The following is a 10,283-nucleotide window of genomic DNA, read 5'->3' on the forward strand; positions in this document are numbered from 1 at the left end:
ACCATGTATTCTTGACATAGCTGACCCTTGAACTTCAGCTACCTTTTTTAAATAACACACTGTATAAGTACGTTTTATTCCAAAATTCTGGAAATCAGGTGAGCTATAGCGAAATTTGACCTTTGATCGGAATCATAAAAGCTTTACAAACAATTTCTTCCGACAAAGCAAAATATGCTGTCCCATTTATGACGGGACTGGTATGCATGCAAGAATTTTACAGTCATTTCTTTGCACAGTCATGGTACTCGATGACTGATTATGTTCTACCCACCATTCTCTCCCTCTCTCTCTCTCTCTCTCTCTCTCCCTCTCTCTCTCTCTCTCTCCCTCTCTCTCTCTCTCTCCCTCTACCCAATCAACACACAAAATACATATCCTATAGCTGCCCAATAGAACTATACTCCATGCTGTCACGTAGTTGTCAGTATATAAACTAAAATAATATATGACCAAGACAATATGAATACAGCTTCCACGCCATAAGACCTCCTTGAGAAAACCAACAGTTGATACACTCTCAAAGTGACTGCGCAGCATCTTGACGGCGCGTTAAAAATTCGATAGTCACCGATCGAGAGTTATATTAGCATCATTGCACGAGGGTTCTGTACTATATGCCTTGTTTCAAGGTTGAGCGTAAGTTTGCATACATTTGATTGTGATGAGTGCGTTGTGCATGAAACCAACATGATCAGGGTGATTAAGCATTTAAAAAAAAATGGTATTGGTATGAGCTACACTTGTACAGTATACCTGACAGAACAACTAAAGCCCTTGGCTTTCGTCAGCTTCCCGTCCATATCCCCCCCCCCCCCCCCCGCATATGGGAGGGAGGAGGGAGGGGAGAAAGAGAATGATGGGGAACAATAAGAAATTCCCACTTGGACGATGTTCGGCTAGGCCCCCCCCCCCCCTTTCCCCCATCTTGTGTGTGAATCCAAAAAATCCACAAATATAATTGTACTTTGAACTGTAGGAAGCAGTTTTTTTACGACTTGCACAACGAGAAAGCAAACAAGGGGGCTTATAATGGGTTGAATGAAATTATTTCACTCGAGTGACAATGAAATGACCTATTACCTAGTTACCTACGCCCCCCCCCCCCCTGCGTTTGGTATACAATCATGTTCGATATGATCACTTATATGGATCGCTGACTCTAAGCGCCGACTGAGAAAGAGGCGCCGGTACGCTGTATTAAAAGAAACGGGAAACTGGATTATTGCATATTGGCAGTGAGCATGCATTCCTGTAGCGGAAAGAAAATGAAAAGATATGGACATCGGAGTTGGTTTTAAATACACTTTTCTTCCTCAACAATCTCGAATACCGTCAAACGGATTGCTGCTTCCTATAAAGTCAACGACAGGTGGGAACAGTGACCGAGGAGCCATCTTAATATCGTTCCTGACTGGAAGAGATTTCAGTACAATCACATTCGGTGTAACTCATATCTTGATAAGACAATCACTAAATGTGCCTGCTGACGTGAAAACACCTACTACCTCATTTTTTTTTCAGTATATCATATCACGCTGCCCAGTCCGCATTCAGCGACTTTGTGATACTCTCCAAGAGAATAACGCATCATTGGAAATGGAAGCAAAACTACGCAGATTCGGCATTTCCAAACTCGTAAATGGGAAATCATTTAACAGCGAAACAGATGGCATGTCGCTACGAAAGAACTGCTGGTTATGTCTTGTGATATCAGTTATTTATGTAGCACTAATATTTGCAGGAAAACGATGGATGTCTCAGCGGCAACCGTTTGGTCTTCGTCCAATGCTGGTGGCTTGGTCGGCCGGTTTTGCGCTGTTCAGCTTTTGTGGGATGGTGGAGACGAGCCGAGACTTTCTTCGCTGTGTTAAAGAAGACGGCTGGCATGCATCAGTGTGTCAAACAGACTTCTTCGATGGTCGAGTCGGTTTGTGGATGTGGCTTTTTACCATCAGTAAAGTCATGGAACTTGGTGACACTGTCTTCATCATACTCCGCAAACAAGAATTACGATTTCTTCACTGGTATCACCACGTCTCTACATTAGTTTATACATGGTATGCGTATCGAGATTGGATCGCTGTAGGTCGCTACTTTGCAACCCTGAACTTCGTAGTCCATTTTGTGATGTACTCATATTACGCCATGACTGCTGCTAAGATAATATCTAAAGTACGGAGTGTGAAAGTCGTCATCACATCTTTGCAACTTATTCAGTTCGTCATTTCGATCATAGTCACCTTATATGCGGCATCACAAATCTGGATGGGAAACAAATGCAGCACGAACTGGACAAATATCGCATGGTCATTTGCCTTATACATGAGTTTTCTCTACTTCTTCTTAGAATTCTTTCGTGATATGTATGTTAAACCAACACAAAAGATGAAAATTTAACCAGGCTTTGTTCTTTAAACATGCTTTCTTTAATTTAGGGGAAAGCAATTACTTTGGGTAAAAAGTTTTTGATATCTGGGAATTATTGTAGATGATAAGTTACTATGGGATGTTCACATCCAACAGCTATGTAATAAGTTAAGTAAAATGCATAATTAGTTATATGGGTCGTTTAAGACAATTGTTTTAAGTTCGATTCAATCCGAACCAAAATCCCTTCCACTTGAATTTTTTTTTTTATATTGCTCCAAACCTATAAACAATTATGTAATATTTGGTATACAGGATTATAATAAGTAGTCACAATGTTGTAATGTTTGACTGTTCTATGTGTTCTTGTGTAATACATTTTTATTCTATTATCAGTCCTTCATTGTGTGAAATTTTTGTAAACAGGGCCCCATGGAAGACGAGAAGTCACAATCATTGTCACTACTGAGAATGGGTTACCCTAAGCCCGTGTTTTTTTTAACCTTTATGTAAAACATTTTTCTTACTGTATGTAGATTATGTTTATTTAGTAATACGGAAATAAAACAAACAAAAAACAAACAAACCCGACTAATGTAAATAACACAAGAGGGGAAAAAGCTAATAAGTTAGTAAATATAACCAACATTACCCTGTGAGGGTTTTTTTTTTTGTTTTTTGTTTTGTTTTTAGAACTGCTGGCAAACTTCTCACTAAACTCTATACTTTCTAACAAACAAACGACAGCATTGTATTTTCAGTCTTTCATTCCAACATATTTTGATGACTGTTCGATCAGGGAGGTGGTCCACTTCCTTGAACCTCTTTGGTTCGATGGCGTTGGACAACACAAGCGAAAAAAATTCAGAAAAAAAACCTGCAAACCATTCAAACTGAAATTTGGGGCAGTGTTGGGTGTAAATCATTTATTCCCAATCAGTTTTACGTTGGATATGTTACAGGTGGGCAGTAGAAAACATCTCGGTCAAGTCATGCGCCAATGTGCAAATCATACTTGACCCACCACATTCATTGATCTGTTTTACATATATACGTACAGTCACCGCATTCAACCAGATTAGGAGTAATCACCCAAAACCACCTAAACTGGTTACTGTTTGAAACGTTTTGCATGATATATGATTATCAAGGTATTCAGTTGGGGATCTTTATTTGAACACAGTGACTTCCACTCTTATATCATTTCTCATATTAATTATTGTAATGTTGCCAGGTCCAGTGGAAAGAAAACTACAACATATTTTCATTACAGAGAAAAAGCTATTCGAACATTTTGAAATGTATCCTATCCCTTCAGCAATACTGATAGATCCGCACATAATGGCCGATTGTTTACTGGAAGGTACAGCAATATAACTCTCATTTTCACTCATTCTTCACTCATTTTTCATTCATTTCACTGGCTCCCCATTGAAAAGCGTCTCATATTTAAGATTCTCCTGTTCGTTCACAAAGTTCAAAATGATATTAGTCCACAATATCTCAAGGAATTGATCACCTCACCTGTCCCCACACGTAGTCGGAGATCACAACATCAATCCCTTCTCCGCATTCCTAAAGTTAATACAAAGTTTTATGGTGACAGGTCTTTTTCAGTTGTTGCCCCAAGATTGTGGAATTCACTACCACAACATATCAGTCAGTCAGCTTCATTGGTCTCATTCAAATTTTCTTTAAAGACTTATCTATTTGTGAATTGATTTTTTTTTTCTTTGTACATGTGTGTGTGTATTGAAAGTAAATTGTTAATTACAGTATGTTTTGTGATGAGATTGTAAAGCGCATAGGGTACATTCATTTGTTATATGCGCTATAAAAATGTCATTATTATTATCAATATTATTATTTTGACAATTTTCTAAATTATGCAAAATAGCCCACTACATGTTTGTTAATGTCTATCATAAGCTATGTTTATTTGAAAGCGGCCAATTAAGACTCTACCAAGAGACTTCTGTGTTATGGAAGTAATTCTGACATAGTTTTGTTTTTGTTGACCTTTGACTTCTTTTAAATTACATATCTATTCTGTATTGAAACGATAAATATGGTAAAGCATAAAACTACACAATAGTGGATGGGCGTTTTCGGGCGTTTTAGGGAGTTAAAGACGGGCGGTTCAGCGACTAATGGGTTATAATGCCTACACTTTACCTCTTTTGATTGTAATACGATATCAATATATATAAGTTTGCGATTTTTATGCATATGTATTCAAAAAGTTTATTACTCTCTTATATCTCTTCCAAGTTTTTATATTGCATAGTTAAGTTCACGATTATTACACCCGTTGTGCTGATGAATATTATTTACGTTACGGTAGAACAAATATCTCTAAGAATACCTTTTTTCAAAGGTCCATAAATATGGACTTAAGAGTCATTTGATATGAGAATTAAACCCTCATTGTATAGTTTTAACAGAAATTAGAAAATCCTTACTTTTGAATTAATATTTTCAATTGGAATGATTGTCTTGATTACACTTAGATATGCCTCTTGATTTGTTCTTTTGTTGTTGTTTTTCTCTTTCTCTCTTATCTATACTTCCTGATATGACGTACACTAATCTTATTTTACTAGGGGTCAGCGATTCACAAGGCTTATTGTTCTTCCCTGCTGACCCCCATTCACATAGATTTATGCATCACTTTGGCTCTTGTTGGTTTTTTTTTGTGTGTGTATTTCGCATATTGTTAGATTTGTATCTCCATTTTAGTCGTTTTCATTATACGAATTGTTTGTTGTTTTTATGTTAATTGAAAAATAAACTTGAGCTTGAAACTTTAACGGTGAAATAAATCATGCGTATAGTTAACTTCTGATTTCTTCGTGTTTGTCCTATTAACATTTCAGTCCACATTAAATCTTGATTAGTGTACATGTGTCGTTGTGTGTAGGGGGGGGGGGGGGGGAAGTTAAAAGGAGTCTAAATACACATTTAGATTCACAATATTGTGTTTGCCAGTACGTTGTCAGCATATAAGGATAACAAAATTTGGAAAATGTTCACCAAAACGAGCTCTGACATTTGGCCTTTCAAAGGGACAGTGCATATAATCGACAGGTTCCCTCGGTAAATAAGGTCTACAGATTTCGCTATAGGGATGATTGACAGATGCACATCGATGTGTAGGGTCCTACAGTAAGAGAAAAAATACACGACAATGCTGAGCAATATGTTAACATGATACAGTAATTGCACGCTTAGGTGTAAACATTTATGAGCTCGCGATTTGAGGATAACTGCAATTTATCGACATTTATCAATGCCAGCAGACCGAATAATGTAGCATATTACAACTTTTTGTTTATATTGTTTGTTCTTATGGAAAAGCTATGACAGGAAAGAGAAGGCAAAGGGCAAGCACATAATGAGTGTATCTCGTTCCCTTCTCCTTCCTTTCCCCTTCCCTTCCCTACCGCGTCTCTTCAGTGTGCTCACCTGCTTAGAGTGGATGTCAACAAGTTCTAATTACATTCACGATGGGGAAAATCGCGGGTTTTGGTCGATTCCAAGGTATAGTGAAGTGGGATAGCGTTTCTTGTAAGGGTTTGATTGTGTATTACTAGAAGAAATGACAATTTATATCGAGCGTGCGTGGTGAGCGAGCTCGAAGGACCTTTCAACGAGGCGTAACAGCTTCCAGAAAAAAAAAAAAGGTTCTTCTTTAGCTTGAGGGGAAGTCCATTTAACAAGGAAGTGGGAATAAAGGGACCTTATTGTCGCTACCATTCTTATTACTCAATGGTAGGGCCATATCGTGCTGTAACTTGGCATAAAATAATTTACCCATTTTCTCTTCCGATAATAATACCACGTGGTGGATAAAGAATGGTTCCCATTGGTTTAATGTGCACAAAATTCGGAACCGAACGTAGTCTTTGCTTACTGTTTCGTTATGTTTTTTGCAAAAGTTTTGAGATATCTTTTTTTTTGTCAGTCACAGCAATGACAGCTAAGCTGTTTAAAAAAAAAACTTAGCCTTCTTCTGTGTCTTTGAAGGATAAGAACTATTTTGATTTCTATGGTGAAGATAACATGTCTTTTCATGATAAAGGGTAAGATCAGTGTCTTCTAGGGAGAGAATGAGAAAGAATAAGAGAAAGAGAGGGAGAGAGGGAGGATGAGAAACAAAAATTTGATATCAAAATCGCATAATATAGCAGTCTGGTAATTAAATAGGTAATTGACATGTCAGCATTCACAATATAGAGACATGACAATCAATACAATTTTGAAACTAAAACGAAAAACTAAAATATGAAAGAGAGGGAAATCAAATTCTTATCCAATTTGTAATTAAAAGCAGTCCCACATTTATCCCTCCCCCACGAAACCACACCTTGTTTCCGTGTCTTCTTTTGACAGAAATGACTTTTTGTAAAACATTCAATGGGCGGAATAAAAGGGGAGGGGTGTTTGCCAGCCCCATCATTCAGGGTATTAAGTGATGGGCTGTGATGTCATATTCAGGCATAGGATATACTCACAGTGAGAGAAATATCCCACATTTTGTGTCATGCTATTTAATACGACTTGTCCCATAAGGGCTGGGTCACAAAAAAATCAGAAAGAGCTACTGTAACTAGAATCGACATCACCTCAAAGACTGCAAAGATGTATTATGAAAATGACATTATATTTCACTCATTATTAGCATTTGAAACAAAAAAGAAAAGGGCACACTTCATTCACCAGATTGCATCTTGTCTTTAGCAACATTAGCTAACGTGTAATCACGAACTGCAGATTAAATGCCTTTCATGCATTTTTTAGAGGTACTTACTGGACACTGGCTTGCATGAAAAGGATGGAAGCTCTAATGAACTCATATTCATCATCATTTTAAACTTTTGTGGGCCTAGTAACTGTACCGGTAAGGTCAAAGGTATAAGCTTCAATTAATTTCAGTTGTGAGAGAAAAGAAACACATGACTTCTTTTGCAGCATGAATATAATGTATCTGCATAATTTATTCAATTTCATTCATAAACACCATAATGATTTTTATATACGCAATCACAATTTTTTTCTGATAGCCAGTACAACTGAAATGTGAATGAGTTATTCGTTAATACTAAACACTGCAAAAGTCTGCATTTTCTTCAACCATAATGCATACAAGCCCAATAACAGATATTATACCGTGGTCTTGGAAAAAAAGAGACAGAAAATAAAGTGGCTAGCAGTTCATCAAACACACATGCAACCTGTGGGATATTTTAGGATGTTTCTTTCTTCTTTGACAGAGAAGTACAGTTCAACACAGTGACGAGTACACTTATAACTAGAGAATACATTTTGCAAACTAAAGGCACTGACCTTTGACCCTTAAAGTGACATGTCCTAGATATTCTCACTCCAGTCCTTACATCTTGTTGTCAACTTGCACAATGCATAGAACATTATTTCTGGTGCATTTCAAACTTGAAACACTTATTCTAAAAATCTTGTAAAATTGGCATTGTAAGCATCATTTTTGAGTTGAACTGATGGAAGATTTGCATCACATAAATATCTTCTACACTCATATCTGGCCATCACAAAGTAGAATCACATACTCAAGTAACCTCAATTGTGTGCCTGTTCTGAGCATTTCAATGCAAACAATCTCTCTTAACTCATCACCTGTTTTGTACAAGTTTAATGGAATTAAAAGAATATAGTGTACCTCCAATTGTAAAAGAAAATTAAACACATCTAATTACAATGTATAAAATATATAAGTAAAAATATAAATATGACATAATCAATAACAAAATATACAAATTTCGTATGAAAACAAGAGTTGGCTTCTTTACAGTATAACAACAGGCACTTGAATTAAGGAATGAATATAAAGAGAATACAATGTCTGGAAATTTAAAAAAAAAAACAGTAATATTGGAATTGAACACTACTATGGAAGTACTGATCTGTAAAATACACTCCTTCAATATTCAAATAAGCGAATAGGTAATATACATTGAAAGTATGCCTTAGGTGAATATCAACCTATCAACACAATTTGTGCTGTACAAGCAAGCACCTGGGATCAAGGTATCAGGAACCCTGGCAATAAACATTTCCACATTTTTTTTTAAACATATTGTTCAGAAATCATAAAATGTCAAGTACACATGAAAACAAAATATAGTTTCTTCTAAAGATAATAAAACATTTTGCAGGACAATCCATTACTGGTTAAGACCATACTGGATCATTGGTTTTGGTATTCTTAGTACCTGAAATGAATGTTACACAGTGCCACGCAAAGTGTCGATCATTTGATCTGTGTATTACAGGTTGGCACTATAATTTGATATCACAGAGTGAGGTTATTCAGCACACGGCAAGAAATCACATCCTGAGTTAAAACTAGAGCTGCTGGATTATTAGATACTGACAATAGAAGAGATGAAAAGGCTGATGAAATAGAAGAAGAAAAGTGGATCAGGGTCTAATGATATCTAAACCTATCAAGGAAGTGATATTCACCTGCTGTCTCTTTTACAAAGTAAAAAATGTGTGATTGTGCGAAGCCATCTGTCCATTTTCCCTAAGTGGTCGCAATAAGACCTCTCATAACAACTTTATCACTTCCAAATGACTCACTTCAGACCAAAAAATCTAAGCCTTAGAAGAATGGAAATTGAGGTTATTTGTGCTTTCTCATTTGAACACAGAGGCGAACCCTTTGACACACTGCAAACTACTACACCCACACAAGATATCTGAGATCATATAGTACTTCTTGAAAAATTCCTGCTAAGTTTGTAGAAAATTACTTATGCACGACTGCCACAAAAATTGTCAAATCTGAACTAAAGCCCGCCCAATATTTACATCCAGACCTTTCTAAAAAAAAAAAAAACAAACTAGGAGATAAAAAAATAGTTACTGTTTGTACACTATGGTAATGGTTTGCTCAATACATACTCTATGCATTTGAATCTTGAAAATAATTTCAAAAAGTATATTGTAGCTAGTGCTTGGTCCAAGAGGCTGGACCCTGACTAAACTGTCTGCATAAGGAGCTTGGTACACCTTTCACATGGGATTCTTCCCCCATAAGTGTACCAGGAATCTTCCTTTCATTAAGATGAAATGTAACCTTTATGCATGGTGTTTACTAACCATTGAGGGTGGGTAACAATGATTACAGTAATCAATTGATCCTTCTGCTCAGAAATTACAAAGAACAGTAACTACAACAAATTATCTACTATCATATGCAAACTTTGAACCTCTAGCATGGCTGAGAAGTCATCACTGAAATACACTGACAATGGAATGCAGAATATGACACAAGGGACTGGTGTCAATCAATACCAAATCATTGGCTGATAAGCAAACAAATATAAGCATACCAACATAATCACCACAAAAACAACAACAATCTAAAGCTGAGGATAGCATGAAATTCACATACTTGGTTGCTGATTTAATAGAATACATTTGCCTTAATGCTGTTCCTTTTACCACAGCTATCTCTATAATAGAGGATGGACATTTACTATTACCTTTATGTAATATCAAGTCGATATCACAATCAATTTACTGTATTACTGATATCACAAATTACAGAAAACATTCATTGTTCACACATTCTCTAGAAAAAAATCTTCAAAGGCACAAAGGGGTGAGTCTATGATACTACACAACAGTGTAAAAAATATTAAATAAACATAAAAGAAATTCAATGTAATTGACAATAGTAATGTGCATATGAAAGGGGCAAGTCATCAAGAATGCTTTGAAATAAAAACAAGAAGTGGCAAATGTAACTAAAATATTATCAAGGAGTTTTTCATGTTTTTTAAACTTATGCCTTGAATGACAGACGAGGATATTGACTATTGTCCTGTGACAGAAACCAGATATATGTACATGATGTACCATGGCTATCT

At 36.2% G+C, this 10,283-nt stretch overlaps 1 pseudogene; it reads left to right on the top strand.

The window, feature by feature from the left end:
* The first annotated feature begins 1,613 nt into the window (after positions 1-1,613).
* On the top strand, positions 1,614-2,562 carry LOC139740184 (very long chain fatty acid elongase 6 pseudogene; annotated as a pseudogene).
* Positions 2,563-10,283: the final 7,721 nt, after the last annotated feature.

The sequence above is a fragment of the Diadema antillarum genome, unplaced genomic scaffold (assembly GCF_040938485.1).
Source record: "Diadema antillarum isolate AM-2024a unplaced genomic scaffold, OU_Dant_1.0 seq00000839_RagTag, whole genome shotgun sequence".
Taxonomy (NCBI): domain Eukaryota; kingdom Metazoa; phylum Echinodermata; class Echinoidea; order Diadematoida; family Diadematidae; genus Diadema; species Diadema antillarum.